This window comes from Triticum dicoccoides, chromosome 7B, assembly GCF_002162155.2.
Source record: "Triticum dicoccoides isolate Atlit2015 ecotype Zavitan chromosome 7B, WEW_v2.0, whole genome shotgun sequence".
Classification (NCBI taxonomy): Eukaryota; Viridiplantae; Streptophyta; class Magnoliopsida; order Poales; family Poaceae; genus Triticum; species Triticum dicoccoides.
Genome location: NC_041393.1, coordinates 758,563,623 through 758,584,648, shown reverse-complemented (window position 1 = coordinate 758,584,648; position 21,026 = coordinate 758,563,623). Strand labels below are relative to the sequence as shown.

The 21,026-nt window shown below is 49.2% G+C and overlaps 1 pseudogene; it reads left to right on the top strand.

The window, feature by feature from the left end:
* The first annotated feature begins 2,130 nt into the window (after positions 1-2,130).
* On the top strand, positions 2,131-17,131 carry LOC119339709 (annotated as a pseudogene).
* Positions 17,132-21,026: the final 3,895 nt, after the last annotated feature.

The following is a 21,026-nucleotide window of genomic DNA, read 5'->3' as shown; positions in this document are numbered from 1 at the left end:
ACTCAATAAATTAAAATTGCACGCTGCAAAGTAAGATTTGCTTGAGGAGTTATGCAAATGTGCTGCACGCGGTGACGGTGGAGATTATGTATGCAAGAAACAAATCCACCTATGGGCGACATAAAATTGCCATGTTCACATTAGAAAACAAAACAAAAAGTGGTTCGCCATGGAAAAATACAATACTTTGGTCATGATACACAGGGATAAATTCCCAGCGATAAAGTATAACAATTGCCACCTAAGATTTGCAACACATAAGAAGCTGAACTAACTTGCAGCTAGGCCACAATCTCTGGGTAATCATCACATTTACAATTCCAAAAAAGTGAGGACCAGTACAGCCATATGGAGATAGTAATGACCTCATGAAAAGGTTTTGGGGCATGTATCAAAGATGAGGCCACTGATGATGAAGATTGTAGGTGCTCCCTAACGCCACCATGGTGCCATCTGCTGCCGTTGTTGATCCCTCGCACATCGTCATGACCTGCAACCTTGTATAAAACAGTAAAAATCATACACATCAATGCTTTTGTACAATTTGCAAAACAACAAAAAAGATCTTCAGTGAGTTATCACAGTAACATGTGAAAATAGCCGATGGCCTAAGTGCTATTTAGGGGAATAGGGTCGGGGATGGTTCAGAGAGATTTACCTGTGTAGCATCTTGCAGGTCATTCAGGGAAATTCAGACTTCAGGTAGAGGGAAGGTGTGCCGCCTCTGCCCCCTAACTGCTTATAGTTGAGTGGCCGCCTAGGGTCATGGGTCGGCCGACTGGCTGTGCGCTGGTGAACCGTCTGGCCGTGGGCGGTGCTGATGTGCGCCGGTGTGCAGTGGGCATCACCCCGGGCGGCCGGCGCCTGTTGTGTCCTACGTGACAGACAGCCAGGACCGGGCAGCACGGCTGCTCTGCAGTACGAGAGCTCAAGGGCGACGGAGGGGTAGGGCGCCACGTCCATCTGCTCGGCCTTCCGCGGCGGCCGCTCCTTCTTCCTCCTCTCCCTCATCCATGCGCCCACTTCTACTCTACGTTGCAGGGATACGTCACATAAGTGCCGTATCGATCGGTGCAGGATACTGCACTAGGACGGGGATACATCACATAAGTATCGTATTGGTGCGAGTTATCTATTCCGTAATTTTTTACGTTGGGATGTTGTGGGTATCTCTGCAACTAATTTTTTACGTCCATGTTTTGTCCTACTGCCAGCCGCTCGCTCTCTCACGGCCGCTGGCACGGGTACACTCAGCTGCATATATATATACGGCTGGTCAGTGACCCACATAGATCACAAGCCAGAAAAATATATATGGAGCTGGAGAGCAGCGTAGTGGGCGGGATCACGGATGCCAGCCTCGACCGAGAGAAGCTGCCGGCGATGCTTCTGCTGTGCGGCGTCCTTGAGGCCGCCGGTGCGTTGTGGCTGCTCGTCTACCGGGGTCCGGGGGGCGTCTTCCTCCATGGTGGCAAGGTCGTCTTCTACTCCTACTATGCCATTCTTGTCGCTCTGGCGCTCTTCGGCTGTGCAGAGGCTTGGGCTGGCCTATGGGTGAACCAGCGGTCGTGCGACCGACGAGCCGTTGGGAGGAACATTCTGTGGTGCTCCATCCCGCCTCTGGTCCTTGTTGCGGGACTCGGAGGTTTTGCGTCTGCCATCCCCAAATAGTTCCCATCTTTATAAGTTTTTTTGGTATTCATTATGTACTACAGAATATTTTAAAATTTTGAGTGGTATTATTACGAATCAAAATCCTGTTGGCATGTATACATATTTGTGTGATCGAATTTTGTTTTTGAGACATATTTGTGCGAATGAATGGAGTGCTTGAATATGAAATAAAAGAGGACGTTAATGAAAGGAAATTGAAAGGAGGTGGACCTTCATTTGTTGTTGTTGAGGTTTTGCTCATGGTCATAGCCCAGCCCATGTACACAGATTGGCGGGCCTTTCAAGCTCTAACTCGATAATGACCCACTGCGGCCATTTAGCCCGTTACAGTCTTTATATTGGGGACCTAAGCTCTCGCCTCACGCACACCTGTCTGCACTTTTTCTCTTTGCTTCCTCCGTCCGTCCACTCCACGCCACGGCCGGCCGCTCACGAGCTCTTCCGCCGGATCTGCCGATGGAGGCCGCCGGGATTGGATGGCTAGCGCAAGAGATACTCTCCAGCCCCCTGATCGGCAAGCCCCCTGATCCCTGGGTCCACGAAGCCGGGCTCGCGGAAGATATTGAGGGGCTCAAGTCTGCAGTCAAGGGAGTCCGCATGGTGGTCTCCGCTGTTGACGGCAGGGAGGTCGGGAACGAGCAACTGGCTGAATCTCTCCTTGATCTCAAGGAGGTGCTCTATGATGCGGCTAACGTGGTCGACGACATCGACTACTACAGGCTCCAACAGGGTAAGCTGTGCAGATTACTTCAATTGTTAGTCTCCGACTCTCCGTTGCAAAATACAGTTAAATTAGATTTTATCTGAGCTGAGCTCCGTTCTTCAGGTGTAGAAATAGCCGGTGCAGCTGTGAAATGTTTTGGTCAATTCTTACAAGTTAGTGTTGGGCTGAAACGCTTCATCTACGTACGGTGGAACTAGTCTTCAGATAGTGGTGTAGAAATAGCCTATGCCGATGCCGTTGTGAAAACTACTCCCAAAGTGTAGTGTTAAAAACGCTCTTATATTATGGGACAGAGGGAGTAGTTTCGTTCATATTTTGGTCAGTTGTACAAGTTACTAGCTTTTTGTTGAAACTATTCGTGGCCTGCTTAGTTTCCCCTGCAAAAAGAAATAAAAAATATACCCTGTCTTTTGAGGCCTCGAGTGTTATCTCACCGAACCTATAACCTATCGACAAGGCTTGGTTCCGAAATGTAGAGGAGGCAGGAAGTTAACGGTTAATGGGATCATGCTAATATTTCTCTTATTTTGGCACAACTACTTCAACATCAATGGTCGATACTGATGTACCACCAACAAGTAGCAGTCGTGGGAAGAGGCAACGCTCCAAGGCATGGGACCATTTTGTGGTTATAAGAGACTGTAATGGAAACCCTGAGAAGGCAGAATGTAAGTACTGTCAAACGGTAGTTCAGTGTAAGACTACAAACGGGACAGGAGTTTTGAGCAGGCATATCAAGAGTGCTCATTGTAGGACAAATCACTGACCGCAAGACCCTTCCTCTAGGTACGATTTACGGTCTACCGCAATTAATGCCTTTCTACATATCAATCACTTTGTTTTATCTTTTCGGATGAAGACTAACTAATTCATAGAGGCTAGAATTTAGTTTGTGTGTATCCCTTCTCATTCTTGGTATTCATTCATATCGGTTTGCTTAAGAACCCTTTCTTTCTTATTGTAGCATAGGCAATGCTACCGGAAATGCAATACATGTTGCAGATGGTAATTCATCCAACAAGAAAAGGATGAGAACTGATCACGAGTCAACACAAGTCTCAACAGATAACACATACCTGTGGAATAAGGACAGATTTTCCAGCAAGCTGCGACAAATAATTAGTCAACTGCAAGGCATCCAAGGGGATGTGAGAGGGGTTCTCGACATACTTGGGTTAGAGTCTGTTGCAAGTAGAGATCACCGTCAGAGTACAACATCTGATCCATGCCGAAGAACATCAAGTCTTGTTCAAAGAAAAATGTACGGGAGAACTGCAGAGAAGAAATTCATCATCAAGTTGATAGGAGAACACAAATCAGTTGGTGGTGCCACTGTTCTGCCTATTGTAGGCACCGGAGGAGTTGGGAAGACAGCTTTTGCCCAACTCGTATACAATGATCCTGCCGTGGAAAATCAATTTGATCACAGGATATGGATTTGGGTGTCTAAAAACTTTGATGAAGTGAGACTCACAAAGGAGATGTTAGATTTTGTGTCGCAAGGCACACATGAAGGACTTTGCAGCTTTGCCAAGCTTCAGGAGGTCTTGAAGAGTAATATCAAATCAAAGAGGGTTCTGGTTGTTCTAGATGATGTCTGGGATGATAGAAACGACTGCCGATGGGACCAACTATTGGGTCCTTTTAAGTCTGAGGGTGCAAACAACAATTTGATACTCGTGACAACTAGAAAAATATCTGTTGCAAAAAGAAGAGGAACGGTGGAACCAATTAAGTTAGGTGCATTGGAAAAGGTTGATTTCTGGTTACTATTTAAAGCATGTGCATTTGGTGATGAGAACTACGAAGAGCAAGAAAGTCTATATGACATCGGACAACAAATAGCAGAAAAGTTAAAAGGAAACCCATTAGCGGCACAAACTGCAGGAGCACTATTAAGGGAACATCTTACTATTGAACATTGGACTAATAATATGAAGAATGAATGTTGGAAATCCTTGCAACTCAGTAACGGCATCATGCCAGCTTTGAAGCTTTGTTATGATGAGCTACCCTTCCATTTACAGCAGTGCTTCTCATATTGTTCTATATTCCCATACGATTATCAGTTTCCCGTCGAAGAGTTAGTTAGTATGTGGATTTCACACGGGTTTGTGAAGCGTGATCATTCAAGTGGGAGTTTGGAGGAGATGGGACGGTCCTATGTAACTGAATTGGTTAACCTGGGCTTTTTTGAGCAGGTTGAAGAAAATGAAGAATTATTCTCTTCCGGCAGGCAAACTTCGTATGCCATTAGTGATCTTATGCATGATTTTGCAAGGGTTGTTTCAAGAACAGAGTGTGCAACAATAGATGACATATATTGCAATGAAACTTTGCCAACTGTACACCATTTGTCAATACTAACTGCTTCTGTATATCATATGGATGATCATACCAGCAACATATCTCGTAGTGAGAAGTTTGAAGAAAAATTACGAAGTGCATTTACATAAGTGACAAAATTGAGGACACTGGTGTTAATTGGGCTGTATGACTCTTTCTTCTTTGATGCCTTCCAAGAAGTATTCCAAAAGGAACATCATTTGCGAGTGATGCATTTGTCTGCAACATCTGCTGATTTGCATTACTTCCTATGTAGTTGTGTAAGTCATACACATCTCCAGTATCTAAATCTTCAGGACGGTCATGTTGAGCTGGATTCATCGCCTGAAGATTCAAGCAAGTTTTTCCATCAATTCCTAGGTGGTTGTCTTATCTCTTTACACACAATTCATATAGAGGACTGCGGAGAAATTTGTATAATTCACTCTCTGGAAAATCTTCCGTTTCTTACAAGGTTGAAGTTGAGCAACATGCGAGAAGTAATAGAAGTATCCGTTCCATCACTGGAGGAGCTAGTTTTACTTGAAATGACAGATTTGGAGAGTTGTATCTTCACTTCTCCGACAGATCTCAACTCTAGTTTAAGGGTGAGGGAGTTCCGGACTAGGGGGTGTCCGGATAGCTGGACTATCATCATCGGCCGGACTCCAAGACTATGAAGATACAAGATTGAAGACTTCGTCCCGTGTCCGGATGGGACTTTCCTTGGCGTGGAAGACAAGCTTGGCGATACGGATATGTAGATCTCCTACCATTGTAACCGACTCTGTGTAACCCTAGCCCTCTCCGGTGTCTATATAAACCGGATGGCTTTAGTCCGTAGGACGAACAACAATCATACCATAGGCTAGCTTCTAGGGTTTAGCCTCCTTGATCTCGTGGTAGATCTACTCTTGTAACACACATCATCAATATTAATCAAGCAGGACGTAGGGTTTTACCTCCATCAAGAGGGCCCGAACCTGGGTAAAACATCGTGTCCCTCGTCTCCTGTTACCATCCGCCTAGACGCACAGTTCGGGACCCCCTACCCGAGATCCGCCGGTTTTGACACCGACATTGGTGCTTTCATTGAGAGTTCCTCTGTGCCGTCGCGATCAGGAAGGATGCCTTTTCCCGTCTTTAAAGACGGCGCCGTCGTCAAGGGAGCTTTGGCCGCCGGCCAAACTATTCGGCTAGGTGGTTTTCTTATGACCGCCTATTCGGCCACCGCTCCGACGGTGACCTCTCAGGTCATCAAAAGCGATCTTCACGTCAGCTCGGAACTCGCCGAGCAGTTAGATCCGGTCGAGCTCTCCTCTGTAAACGAGCTCTTGGATCGCATCGCCGCCCTGGGAGTCGCTACAGACTACGATCAGATTGGGCTTAAAACCGATCTGAGAGAAATTAACTCTCCCCAGGCTACCCACCGCATTGTTGTGGTAGAGGAACAATGCGGCAACTCTTCTTCTATGTTGAAAACCAACTATGTCCGGATTCCCGATCCCTCCATGCCGGATTCCCACGAAGGGACGGACGCCAATCAAATACTGAACTTAGAGTCATGCATCAGACTAAATTCGTTGGAAAGCATCCAACAAACCAAGCTTCCAAATACGGAAGCTTCTTGGCTTTTGAGCCTCAGATCGGGCGGGGTTCCAAACTTAATACTGCCCGCCCGCCCAAACATAAGCGATCTATCTCAAATACGGCAAGAGCCCGATGAAACAGTACATCGTTACTGGGCCAGATTCCTCCTGGTTATGAACAGGATAAAGGACTGCCGTGAAGAAAATGCGATTTCAATTTTCTGCAACAATTGCATGGACAAGGGAATCATAGACGCCATCAGTCGTTGCGAAGTTACACGCTTCGCCGACCTAGCGACCATTGTACAAAAATACTGTGTGATGGAGAGTGCCTGGAAAACCGAAACTAGGTTTTGGGACAATCCGGCCCTGAATACAACCCAAGTCCGAAATAAAAGAGTGCGTCATACTCAAGCACCTGGGTTAAAAACCAAAAAGCAAAAACCCCCTAAAGGGTACGGAACCGTACTGGAGGGATGGCTCAACGGACCCTGCAAAATCCACAGTACGGAGGGCGCCACTCCAACACATAGCCTTCGAGCATGTTAGATACTACGGCAGGTGGCCAAAAGTGGCGAAGGCTTTTTAGCCCCGGGCAACCAGCCCAGCAGTACCAGTACGGTATCAACAGTCTTCGAGACTTTCGCATCAAATAACATGCGGAAACGAACAATCCGCAGCCTCGCCGAAGTCTACCAAGTAGCAACAGCAAATCCATGGAGCGACACGGCTATCACCTTCAATGCCAGCGACGAACCAAAATTCCGAACAGCTAGAGCACCAGCCGCATTGGTCCTCAGTCCGATAGTGGACGGCTTTCGTCTTACCAAGGTACTCATGGATGTCGGCAGCGGATTAGACCTCATCTACGAAGAAACCCTTCAAAAAATGGAAATTGACTGGAGCCGCATTGAGCGAAGCAGCACAACCTTCAGGGGAATAATCCCTAGTCGAGAAGTACGCTGCACAGGAAAACTCACGCTAGATGTAGTGTTCGGCTCGCCGGACAACTACAGGTCCGAAGAGGTCACATTCCAAGTGGCCCCATTCGGCAGCGGATATCACGCCTTGTTAGGGCGAGAAGCATTCACAATCTTCCAAGCTATACCCCATTACGGGTACATGAAGCTCAAAATGCCCGGACCCAATGGAATAATCACTCTTGCCAGTGATCCAGATACAGCACTCCGTGCTGAAAATAAGACAGACGCACTGGCCCTAGAGGCATTATCCGAAGCCTTAGCGGCAGAGGAACTAACTGCGCTGCGCTCCACGGTGGATAGGGACGATGTGATAATCGATAAGAGGTCCAAATCCACCTCTTTTAAACCAACAGACGAAATAGTCAAATTCCAGGTCCATCCAACGGACCCCACAAAGACGGCCTCCATTGGGGCACAATTAAATCCTGATGTAGAAGCCGCACTACGAGAATTCCTTCGGGAAAATTGGGACATTTTCGCCTGGCACCCTTCAGACATGTCAGGAATCCCACGCAGGCTGGCAGAGCACGGCCTAAATATCCTAAAAGGATTCAAGCTAGTCAAACAGGCTCTTCGGTGATTTTCCGAACCCAAAAGACAGGCAATGGGAGAGGAGCTAGCCAAACTCTTAGAAGCCGGATTCATCAGAGATATCAAACATCCGGACTGGCTAGCCAACCTGGTGATGGTGCCAAAAAAGGACAAATCCTGGCGCCTTTGCGTCGATTTCAAAGACCTTAACAAGGCCTGTCCAAAGGAACCCTTCCCTCTCCCTTGCATCGACCAAATCATCGATGCTACCGCAGGGTACGATTCATTGTGCTTCCTCGACACATACCCCGGATACCATCAAATCAAGATGGCGGAAAAAAGACCAGGCCGCAACGGCATTTATTACTCCATATGGACCATTCTGCTTCAACACAATGCCCTTCGGACTCAAAAACACCGGCGCAACATATCAGCGCATGATTCAGACATGTCTGGCCACCCAGATAGGCAAAACAGTCGAGGCATACGTAGACGACGTGGTCGTCAAGACCAAACACGTCGAAACTCTAGTAGAGGACTTGAGGGTGACATTCGACAACCTCCGAGCATATGACATTAAGCTCAACCCGAAAAAATGTGTTTTCGGCGTACCAGCCGGAAAGCTCTTAGGCTTCATTGTATCCGGCAGAGGAATTGAAGCAAACCCAGCCAAGATCCGAGCTCTGTCACAATTGGATATCCCAAAAGACCTCAAGCAAATACAAAAGCTAACCGGATGCATGGCGGCTCTAAGCCGCTTCATCTCCCGTTTGGGAGAAAAGGCACTGCCCCTCTATCACCTCCTCCGGTGCACCGAACATTTCGAATGGACGGATGCTGCCACGGCCGGACTCGAAGAAATCAAAGCCGTATTGGCAACAAATTTGGTCCTGGCCACGCCCAACCTGGGTGAACCAATGCTATTATATATCGCAGCAACACATCAAGTTGTCAGCGCGGTACTCGTCGTCGAACGAGAAACAGAAGGGCACAAATTCCCTCTTCAAAAACCAGTGTACTACATATCCACTGTCTTGACTCCATGCAAGTCCCGGTACCCACATTATCAAAAGATAGCGTATGCGGTGTTCATGGCATCCCGGAAGCTGCACCACTACTTTCAAGAGTGTTCCATCACAGTGGCCTCCGAAGTACCTCTCAACGATATTATAAACAATCGCGACGCGACGGGCAGGATTGCAAAATGGGCCATCGAGCTCCTACCATTTGACATAACCTACAAACCACGGCGAGCTATAAAGTCGCAAGTCCTGGCTGACTTCGTCGCCGAATGGACCGAAGCCGAACTCCCTAAAGAGTACGGTGCATACTCCAATTGGATCATGCATTTCGACGGCTCCAAAATGTTGGCGGGCTTGGGGGCTGGCGTCGTCCTGACGTCCCCAACCGGAGACACAGTCCAATACGTACTTCAAATAATGTACATGGACTCCAACAATGCAGCCGAATACGAGGCCCTTCTACATGGCTTCCGAATGGCAATCTTCATGGGTATTCAACGCCTAGATGTGCGCGGGGATTCAAACCTCGCAATATCCCAAATAAATGGAGACTTCGACGCCAAGGATCCAAAAATGGCAGCCTACCATAACGCTGTGCTAAAAATGTCAGCCCGGTTCGAGGGACTCGAATTCCACCACGTAGCCCGGGATAATAACCAGGCAGCAGACGTGCTGGCACGTATCGGCGCAAAACGCGACGCCATCCCTCCAAACATCTTCCTGGAACGGCTCTTTAAGCCATCCGTATTATGGGAAGGGGAGTCCGGAAATAACAACCCGGAACCAATCGCACCGCCCGACACAGAACATTCTGACACAATTGGTGGCTCAGCCAATGATATAACACCTTCAGCCCACGAAATAATGGCAGTAATTGCCCAGTGGACGGAACCATTCCTAGCCTACCTAATTAGGCAGGAACTTCCCGAAGACCAAAATGAGGCTCGCTGCATAGTTCGGCGCTCTAAAGCCTACAAGGTCCATGAGGGAGAACTTTATAAGAAAAGCACAACCGGAGTCCTTCAAAGGTGTATCTCCGAAGAGGAAGGGCGAAATCTCCTGGCGGAAATTCACGCCGGACTCGGCAGGCACCACGCGGCAGCCCGGGCACTTGTAGGCAAGGCCTTCCGTACAGGATTTTATTGGCCGACAGCCCGGGCAGATGCTCAGGACTTAGTCCAACGATGCGTTGGTTGCCAGCTCTTTGCTAATCAGAGCCACATGCCACCCACCGCCCTCAAAACTATACCCATCACTTGGCCGTTCGCGGTCTGGGGGCTTGACATGGTTGGACCCCTTAAAGGGGGAACCCACAAGCATAAATACTTATTGGTCATGGTGGACAAATTCACCAAATGGATAGAGGCCAAGCCAGTTAAAACGGCAGAATCTGGACCTGTGATAGACTTCATATCCGGGGTAGTACACCGTTTTGGCGTCCGTCACAACATCATCACTGATAACGGCACGAATTTCACGGCCGACAAGGTTAAACTCTGGTGCAAAAACATGGGCATCAAGCTTGACTACGCTTCGGTCTACCACCCTCAAACTAACGGTCAAGTGGAACGAGCAAATGGTCTAATCATGAGCGGCATCAAACCCAGATTAGTGCGGTCCCTCACGGAATCTAACACGCACTGGGTAGAGGAGCTCGACTCCGTACTCTAGGGGCTGCAGACCATGCCAAACCGCACAACCGGATTCATACCATTTTTTATGGTATACGGCGCTGAGGCAGTTTTGCCCTGCGACATAATTCATGACTCACCTCGCGTGCGCATGTACGAGGAAAGAGAAGCCGAGTTAGATCGGCAGGACAGTTTGGACGCTTTAGAGGAGGAGCGCGACGTGGCAAAATCCCGTTCCGCATTCTATCAACAGCAGGCTCGAAGATATCAAAGCAGAGAAGTACGGGCCAAAACTTACAACGTTGGCGAGCTAGTTCTACGCCTGCCGGACAAGAAAAAGGACAAACTTAAGCCCAAATGGGAAGGTCCCTTCATCATCGACCAAGTCCTTACCGGCGATGCATACCGTCTACGCAACGCATCTGACAACTGACTCGAGCCAAACCCATGGAACGCAGCCCGTCTCCAAAGATTTTACGCCTAGCGCCCGACTCAGGGTTCGTCTCCTTCCTCCGTCCACCTTTCATATTTTTTCGCTGTCCTTGTTTTCCCTCCTTTCTCCTCCCCTTTCTTCAGCACAAACCTCTTAAGGGCTGATCAGCGCTCTGTTCGCATTCACTCGATGTGCTACTCACACTCGTTATACCTGGGGGCTTCTTTAACAGAAGCTTATTTATATGGGCTTCATGCCCACCACATGTGTCACACTTCCGCATGTACCTTTTGATCACCATTATATGCATCGATATGACTTAAGTTTTGGCCAAGCCGGGTTGCCTGGCTCCTGTGCTTACCCCTACGTTCCCGATTGTTCGGCTAGGAGGTAAAGGGAGCACCTCTGCGATTGTTACTGCCGGGTCAGCCGGATGTGTACCTCAGACTGGGTGAAGCCGAAGGCAAGCGTTCTTAAGTGAATATTCGGTCGGCGACCTGAAAGATGATTTATTACTTACTTATTTATCTGCCCCCAGATGCTTTCTCTGCTTTTTTCGGAGTCCGGACATGCACTTTAGGGCATGCCTCCCAGGGAAAGGAACCCTTAAAGGAACTATTCTCCCTGGAAGATGTTTCTTACTAACCATGTAATATAACATAGCTAGTTGGGCACTTGTCTGATAAAGCAATTATGACCCCTACGCCTTGTCTCCATGCATGCCCCGGTTCTTTTATAACCGTCAGGGTATTCGGACACACTCCGGACTGTTGGGTCCCGAGGTTGAAGCGAAAAGGTCCGCAAAGGCAAACGATCTACAATCCGGCTAGAAGGCATTTTACATGTCATTTTTAATTTACATCGTCAAACTGACTGATGGTACTCCTCTTCAATCCCATCTAACAGGCTGTATAATTTACAGTCCTGTTGGGAATATTTCGCGTCCAACTCTACTTGGCCGTACACTAGGCTCACAGGGATCTCCTTCCCATCGGGCCCTGCAGGTCCGACCTCAGCCATGTGGTTTGGGTCAGCCTTCGGGTATCGCGTCTTCAACATGGCCCAAGCCTCCCTGACGCCTTGACGGCAGGCTGATATCTTCCACAGACGGAGCCGCCGCCGTACTCCCTGAAGCTTCTCACCAAGCCCTCCAAGACCCTCGAGTAGGGAGACGGAAGGCCATAAGGCCTGAACGACGCCGCTCATCGCCTGCCGAACACGTTCGTGCAGTTGCAGCAGCTCGGGAAGAGGGTCTCCCATGGAACCAGGCATCTCCTCCGCCGGACGACCCGTGAGCACACCTACAGACATATTTCTGTCAATCGACTTCCTCGCCGAACTCTTCTTTTCAAAAGAGTTTGCTTAAGCACTTACTATAAATGCCGCGACGAAGCCGCCGATTCTCCTTTACGGAGTTCGATAGCTGGACCCGAACATCTTTTAGTTCTTCGCCCAGCTGGGTGTTGGCATCTTGGAGTTTGTTCCTCTCCTGCTGCACCCTCATAAGCACCCTCTCGCCGGCCTTCACCTGGCGCAGCAGCTGTTGCTTGTCCGGATCTAGTCCGGCACCCTCTGCAATACTATTGTCAGACTATACACACACGCCGCACTTCATAAACTACTTCTATTTACAAAATATGAATTACCAGAGGGGGTTTCTGTGGCTCCCCCGACAGCGGCTAGTGTGGCCTCAAGTTGGGCCTTGCACTCTTGAAGCACCTGAGACAGGTGGGTATTCTTCTCAGTAAGATCCTGCATAACAAATGATCCTTAAATCAGTTAGTTTAACTATTTTAAGTCTTGGGGGCTACTGGCATATATAGCCATTAAAATTCCTTACCCGTATGTCCTTTACATACTGCTCCGTGGCTTTGGTTAAACCATCTTGAGCAACACGGAGGTGCGCGTCTCCCGCATTAAAGGCATTTGACGCCTCAGGGGAGAAACACGCGTCACGAAGAACTGTCCGACGGCGCCTATGATTCATGGCGCTCTCCACCTCAGATCTGGTGGCGGACAACCTGCCGGCGTCCTCCGTTGGAGGAGCGTCCGGCTCGCGCCTTGCGCTCGCTTCCCCTTCCGGACTAGGCGTTGGAGCCTGGCTAGCGGAGGCTTGGTGGGCACCCTCTCTGGACTCAGTCCGGCGAGCGCTTTTTCTCCTGGAAGAATCACGAGCATTAATATGCCTCCTAGGAGTCTTTCCCTTAAAGGACAATGGTGCCCTGTACCTTTGCGGCGACGTTTCGATTCGCGCCGCACTCCTCTTCCGCCTGCTAGGCCGCACTGACCTCGGTCGGTCAGCCGCCGCGGGCTCGGCTTCCTGCCGTGAAGGCACCTCCTGCCAAGCACCATTGGTGCACGGTGGTCAGAAATAAGCATTACAAAAGTAAAGGTGTCAGGACTTCGGTCGTACTCACCTGGGAAGCCGGACACAAACCGGGGTAGTCAGCCGTAATTGCGACTAGAGCATTATCTATGCTGAGCTGGTGGAACACCCCGTCAATCAAATCCACCTTAATGTCCGGATCCTCTTCAAAGGCCGGATCAAGGGATCTTCCCGGATCCTCAGGTTGAGGAGTCGGGCTCTTTATGCCCTCCACATCCCGGCGCAGTTCCTGCGCCGAAACCATAAGGTAAGACACTTATCTTTGAAAGCGCGAATCAGATATTTAAGTTCCCGCTTACCCAGCTTCGAGGGTTATTCATGGAGAATCTATTCAATGGACTCGTGCGGAGGAAGTCCTCCTCCTCCCCCTTGTACAAGCCGGACAGGATCTTCACCAGATCGGCGGCCGATCCCGGTCCCGTGCGGCCATGAAGGGTGGCGTCATTCTCCTCGTTAAAATCCCACATGGGGTGGCCCCTATATTGAAGCGGCTGCACCCCTCGCATAATGCATGTGGCCATGACTCCAATCATGGTTAGTCCGGAATGGGCTAGTAGCCGTATCCGACCCATCAGATAGTGGACGCTCCTATCCTCCTCCCGTTGAGGGCTCCGCGGGCGCCAACTCAGGCGTTTCTTCAGAGGAGCGTTGCTAAACTCCGGGAGGCCGATCCGAACTGGATCCGGCAGCGGGGCGTCTTCCATATAGAACCACTCCGAAGGCCAGTCTTCAGAGGCCTTCTTCGAAGTTCCGGATAGATATCCGGTCCCGGCGATGCGCCATATTTCGGCTCCGCCCACTTGATATATCGACCCCTTGTGAGAACGGGGTACGAGGCAAAACAGCCTCTTCCACGGCGCGAAATGGGGCTCGATGCCCAAGAACAGCTTGCAAAGAGCTACAAAGCCCGCGATGTGCAAAATAGAGGCAGGCGTGAGGTGGTGAAGTTGGAGTCCATTGAACTCCAGGAGCCCCCGGAGAAACGGATGTATAGGAAATCCGAGTCCCCTTATCAAGTAGGGGACGAAGCATACCCGCTCTCCTTTGGAGGGATTGGGGACGCTCTCCGCCTGCTTTAGGTGGCCAGTCCGGCTCGAACCAGAACGTAAAGGCCGGGGGAAGATATCCCTCTATTTGGAGCGCCACTAACTCGCTATGCGGGACTGAGCATCTTCTCCAATCTCATGGCTTAGGACTGGGAGCGCGAGAAGAGGAGCCGCATCGACTGTCCATGTTGGAATGGATTTTTTGTCAGGTGCACCTCGATGAGTACTTGCGGAAGGAGGGTGGTGTGATTTGGATCTGGATCCACGCCTCTCTTATAGGCAGCTTATCCGCGCAGCTAGGGGGAAAACGTAAGAATACCCTGGCTTTTCGCATTCGTACGACACGTGGAAGAAGGCTATTATTGAACGTAGAAGCCAAGGAGCGCAGCATTTATGAAGCCACCGGACACTGTCCGGCAAACACATGGAGCACGAAGGAGAACCCGCCTTGCAAACGCCGAAGACAACATATGCGCCGGACTCGTCGTCATTGAAGCCTGGTTCGGGGGCTACTGAGGGAGTTCCGGACTAGGGGGTGTCCGGATAGCCGGACTATCATCATCGGCCGGACTCCAAGACTATGAAGATACAAGATTGAAGACTTCGTCCCGTGTCCGGATGGGACTTTCTTTGGCGTGGAAGACAAGCTTGGCGATACGGATATGTAGATCTCCTACCATTGTAACCGACTCTGTGTAACCCTAGCCCTCTCCGGTGTCTATATAAACCGGATGGCTTTAGTCCGTAGGACGAACAACAATCATACCATAGGCTAGCTTCTAGGGTTTAGCCTCCTTGATCTCGTGGTAGATCTACTCTTGTAACACACATCATTAATATTAATCAAGCAGGACGTAGGGTTTTACCTCCATCAAGAGGGCCCGAACCTGGGTAAAACATCGTGTCCCTCGTCTCCTGTTACCATCCGCCTAGACGCACAGTTCGGGACCCCCTACCCGAGATCCGCCGGTTTTGACACCGACAAAGGGTACTCGAGATCCGAAGTTGCCACGCACTCAAGACGATTAATTTTCTTGACAAACATCATAGCTTCAAAATGGAAAAGAGTTCATGCACACCATATGGTTGCCCAGTCTGAGGAAATTCATTGTCTGCGATTGTCCTCACTTGGAAGTATTTGATCCCACCTCGGCCTTCAGCCACATTTTCTGAACTTTTAATCAGCAGAGTTTCAACGTTTCTGATGATGGACAGATTTTCCATTGAAACATTCGAAATTAGGCCAAATAATCTTTTGGGTGAGTTTTCTGGTGAGATGAGACTGGGTGACAAATTCTTGGCATTCCATAATCTAAGGGACCTCAAACACTTGGAAATAAAAGGCTGCCGGAATCTGGTGTCTATTTCACTAATAAGTTTTTCTCATCTCGTATCTCTACAGAGTTTGAGCATAAGAAACTGCACAAAACTCTTCTCTACAGATGTTGTGCCAGTGCACGCAATTACCCATGAAGACGTTGTAGCTACAGATTATAATGCCCTCCGATCTCTTGAAAGTCTCAGTATTATTTCATGTGGAATTACCGGGAAGTGGATATCTTTGTTACTACGACATGCACCAAGCGTGAAGGAATTGATGTTACAGTGCTGTCCAAAGCTGACACGGTTACGGATTGAAGAGGAAGAAAACAGTCAATCGAATCTTATCCCGGCCTTGGAGGCTTCATCATCAGGATATCAAAATGATTTGTCGGCAAGCTCCACTCAAGATGGATTGTGGTGCATTCCATTAAATGTCACCTCCTCTCTCAAAAAGATAACTATTCTTGAATGCCCTAGTCTACTCTTTGATGGGAGCATGGAAGGCTTCGCTGGATTTACCTCCATCGAGTATCTAAAAATTGGGGACTGCCCCGATCTGTTCTCATCTTTGGTGCACGGAAGATTGCTCCTCCCACGATCACTTGAAGAAATTGCCATTGATGAGTATTCCCAAGAAACCCTGCAGCCTTGCTTTCTGAATAACCATACATGCCTCAAACAATTAGCAGTATCCTATCGCCAAAGTTTGAATTCTCTAATGTTGCACTCCTGCACGTCTTTGGAAGATTTGACAAATAGATCATGCACTCCTGCACTCCCTGCATTACACGGCATGGAATCACTTGGAACCCTCAGGTCTTGGCATTATATGGAAACTCATGTTTGGAATTTCATGCGTTGGGATCCTTCGCGCTCCTGGAAGATTAAAAAATTGTAGACTGTACTGCAGTACTGCACTCCTCGCGCTAGAGGGCTTGCGATCCCTCTTGAATCTCAGGCATTTATCAGTGCTCAGACACCCTTACCACGTCATTCTGCAGGGGCCTCACCTGCCTCCAGCGACTACAACTAATTTCTTTGAGAGAGGCAAATCTAACAGATGAGCAAGAGAGAGCGCTGCTGCTCCACAGGTCCCTGCAAGATCTCCGTTTTTATGGTGTGACGATCTTGTAGACCTTCCTGTGGGGCTGCACTGACCTCCTACCCTAAAGACATTGACGATCTACCGCTGTGGTCGCATCTCATGGCTGCCGAAGGAGGTTCTCCCACCCTCGCTGAAGATTTTTTTTTTAGAGTACGCAATCGCGTACCTTAGCTTCTATCTTAGCTTTATAGAAGGCAGAAATATGCAACCACCCTCGCTGTGGTCGCATCATAGAAGAGTTAGAGATCAAATATTGCACCAAAAAGCTAACAAAACAATGCAGATTGCTAGCAACAAGCAAGCTAAAAGTCAAAATTGTTGACCGCACGCCCACCACGGATGAGAAGCTAATTCCATGATGGATTGCTGCGAGGGTAGACAGGACGAGACTCTGTTTCTTGTGTGTCTTAGTGGTTTGAGCTGTTTGGCGTGAAAGGAGGCCTCACGTCTTCGCCAATAAAATCACGCCAATTCTGCTAGTCTTCCATCAGCTTAAGGTTGATATGCTGGGTTCTGGTTCAGGAAGCTTTAGGTCCCCTTGTGTTGGCCTTTATTTTTTCAATGTACTTCATGGCTTCCTGGTGGTCGCTACTCGTTGCTACTGAATGGAGGGAGTAAATCAATGTGATCTCTGTTCCTCAAATTATGCTGTATGTTCTGTTCCCTGAATTGTGTTGTAATTATATTCAAGGAAAAGAGAGAGGGGAGACATGGCTTCTGCTATCGTTCAAATGAATGTATTTTCCTACATGTATCTTCCATTAGTCAGAGGCTGTACCTGTACTAGTATGTATTTTGTAGGAACAAGGGACGGCATCATTTGCTGTATTTTGGAGCCCCCTATTGCCAAAATCTTGCCGTCATTTAACCGGCATTCGCATTTGGGTTGCGAGCTGTATTATTAGTGTTTGCTAAGTTGTCTCGACCAATGAAAATGAGGTTTGCTGCTGAGTTGTCCTTCCGGAACTGAAAGGCAGCTGAAGCTTTCTGCTATAGGATTAGCACGAGCAGCAGTTGTCTTCTTATGAGCCATCAGCCAGTTTTGACACCTAATTTTTGGCTGAAAAAGGAACTGAAACACAGGCCATGACAGTAGAATGGAGTATCAGCCGATTCAATTGCGCACGCGTTGGCTGGCTCGCTAGTGACCGCTGACCAGACAGTCTGGGAGGGAGGCATTCTGTGTTCTTGTATGTTCATTAATTACCCGAGCATTTTTAGCTGACAAGAGTGCTTGTTGCTGTATATTGCACCGTTTGCCCCATTCTTGTTGGTAATTTTTTTTTAAAACCACCTCATATATTAATTAACCAAGATTGTTATTACAATCATTCATTACAAAATTCACCATGCAGGGTGGAACATCGTTAACAAGGATACCATCCGCTGTTTTCCCTTGACCTTTTATTGACTTGAATGTCTCAATGCTGAAACACGTGTCACATTATGCTGGAACACATGTTAAACTCCCAACTACGTTTTAGTCAGATTGTGAAGATGTCATTAAATGGTGATGTTTCATTTTTTTTAGAACGAAGACGCTGGGAGCGTCCAGCTTTAAATTAATAAAGCCCACGATGGAACAGGCATAGTAGCATAATGGACGGTCATTACACTGATAGACCAAAAGCAAACGCCACAGGCAGAGCTAGCGACTAAGTCTGGAAGGGTTCGAAGCCGGGCGGCGAGCACGATACAAGGCCAAAGCCCATGAACAGGAGCACGCCGGCTCGCGAAAAGCAGAACAAAAGATCACTCCCTACGTCATGGAGGTGTCGCCGGCTCCCTAGCCGCCACGTAGACCTGGTGAACTCGATCTTGCGCGTGCTTCAACATCTCAGAGTCCTTCCGCTTCGCAAACGGACTCCACTGCTGCAGTAGGATAGAACATTTGCATATTATATTAGCCGGGTGCGATGGGAAAGATCCCTCAATGGTAAATTTGTTGCGGGTGAGCCATAAGGACCATAACATGGCCCCTATACTGGTCCACAGCACGCGCTTGTGTTGACCCTGAACCAAGTCTAGGAGTTCCACAAGTTCGGAAGAGGAGCGCAGGTCCCATGGGACCCCGGCAGCCTCGCGCACAGCGCTCCAAGCAAACCTAGCTAAAGGGCATAGAAAGAAGACGTGGTTTGCGTTCTCGGGGTTCCCACATAATGCACAAGGATCCGTTGCCGGGCCATTCCGTTTTGCAATGTTGAGGGACGTGGGGAGGCGATCCCGGAACATTTGCCAAAGAAAAACTTTGATCTTTAGCGGAACGCGAGCTTGCCAAAGTCACTTCCCTTGGCACAGTTGGTTGTATAAGGACTTGACCGAAAACTTCCGGGAGGCGTTTAGATGCCACGACACCCTATCAGGCTCGTTTGTCAGCAGAACGGGAGAAACCAGCTCCAGCAAGGTGCCCCACCTTGCTGATTCCGGTGCATTTGGGTTACGGCAGAAGGCTATGGCTTGTGGGGAGACCAGAGCCTCTGCCACCCTAAGGTTAGGGTGCACTGCGAGTGCATATAAGTCCGGGAAATCCTCCCAAAGGAGACGAGTGCCCAGCCAAAAATCAAGCCAGAAACGGGTGGAGCGGCCGTTGCCGACGGTGAATTTGGCCCCCTGGTAAAAAGCCAGTCGGATAGCCTGCAGGTCCTGCCAGAAAGGGGAGCCCCTTGTCTCTGCCTCGAAAAAATTCCCGTTGGGAAAGTATTTTTCCCAAAGGATATCAGCCCATAAGCCCGTCGCCCCTTGCGAAAGCTTCCAGATCCACTTGCACATAAGCGTGATGTTTTGTAGTCTGGTATTGGTGATTCCTAGTCCTCCCATGGACTTGGGCATGCATACCGCTTCCCATTTTACCATGTGGTATTTGCGTTTGAGACCCGTTCCTTCCCAAAAGAAATGGGCTCGCGGCGTGTCGATTTTGGCGTGAACCCCCTCAGCCAATAGGAAGAGACCCATGGCGGACATGGGGAGCGAGGATAGACTCGAGTTGGTCAGGATGAGCCTAGCTACCGAGGACATGAACTTGCCACGCCAGGGGCTCACTTTCTTACCCACTTTGCCATTTAGGGGTGCCCACTCCTGTATGGTCACCCTTCGTGGCGCTAGGGGCAAACCTAAGTATGTGAAGGGGAACTTTCCCACTTTACAATTGAGGAGGTCCGCGACGCGGCACCCCTCCTAGCTATCTATCCCCATAGATAACATTTCACACTATGGAAATTGATTTTGAGGCTGGACATCAATTCGAAGCTCAGCAGCAAGGCTTTCACCGTTGCAATGCTCTGAGTGTCCGGTTGGAACAGTAGCAGTGTATCGTCTGCGTACTGCAAGTGCGAGATCCCCCCTGGGATGAGATGGCCCGCCACCCCTTTGATGTGGCCAACCGTGGTCGTCCTCCGAAGCATAGCAGCAAGGGCGTCCACAACCAAGTTGAAAAGCAATGGGGACATTGGGTCACCCTGACGCAGTCCCCGCTTATTCCAGAAGAAGTTCCCTACTTCCCCGTTGATCGAGATCACAGTCTGGCCACCCGAGACCAGCTGCATCGCCCAATGAACCCACATGGCCGAGAAACCCCGGCTGAGCAGGACTTGGCGCAAAAAATTCCAGTTCACGCGGTTGTACGCTTTTTCGAAGTCTAATTTCAGGAGAATGGCCGATTCCTTAGTGTGTTTTAGCTCACGGAGGATCTCCTGCAGCGCGAGCGAGCCCTCCAAGATGTTACGGCCACGGATGAACGCAGATTGGGTGCAACTAATGGTGCGGTGCGGGATCAGGACAAGGCGGGAAGTGGTTGCTTTGGAACAGATCTTAAAAGGCACATTAATAAGTGCGATTGGTCTAAATTGACGGATGTCGTCGGCTCCAGACACTTTAGGAATGAGCGAGAGAACCCCAAAGTTTAGCCTGGAGATGTCAACTGTCCCACGCATAAAACCGTTACACACCTTGAACATTGGTCCCTGCAGGATCGACCAAGAGTGTTTGAACATTGCCAAGCCATCCGTTCGGGCCTGGCGTCGTATGGGTTTTCATGCTTCTGAGAGCAGCGTCGATCTCCTTGGGTAAAAACGCGATCCCCAACTCCTCGTTTTCCCGGTCGGTTACGAGCTGGGAAGGGTCCCAGATGTCAGCGCGAACCCCGGCTTGCTGATCATCGCTCATCCCCATAAGTTGGACGTAGAAGACATACACGTGACGCACTATGTCGGCCTGAGCTAGCAGTAACCCCTGTTCAGACTACAGGCGAAGGATCGC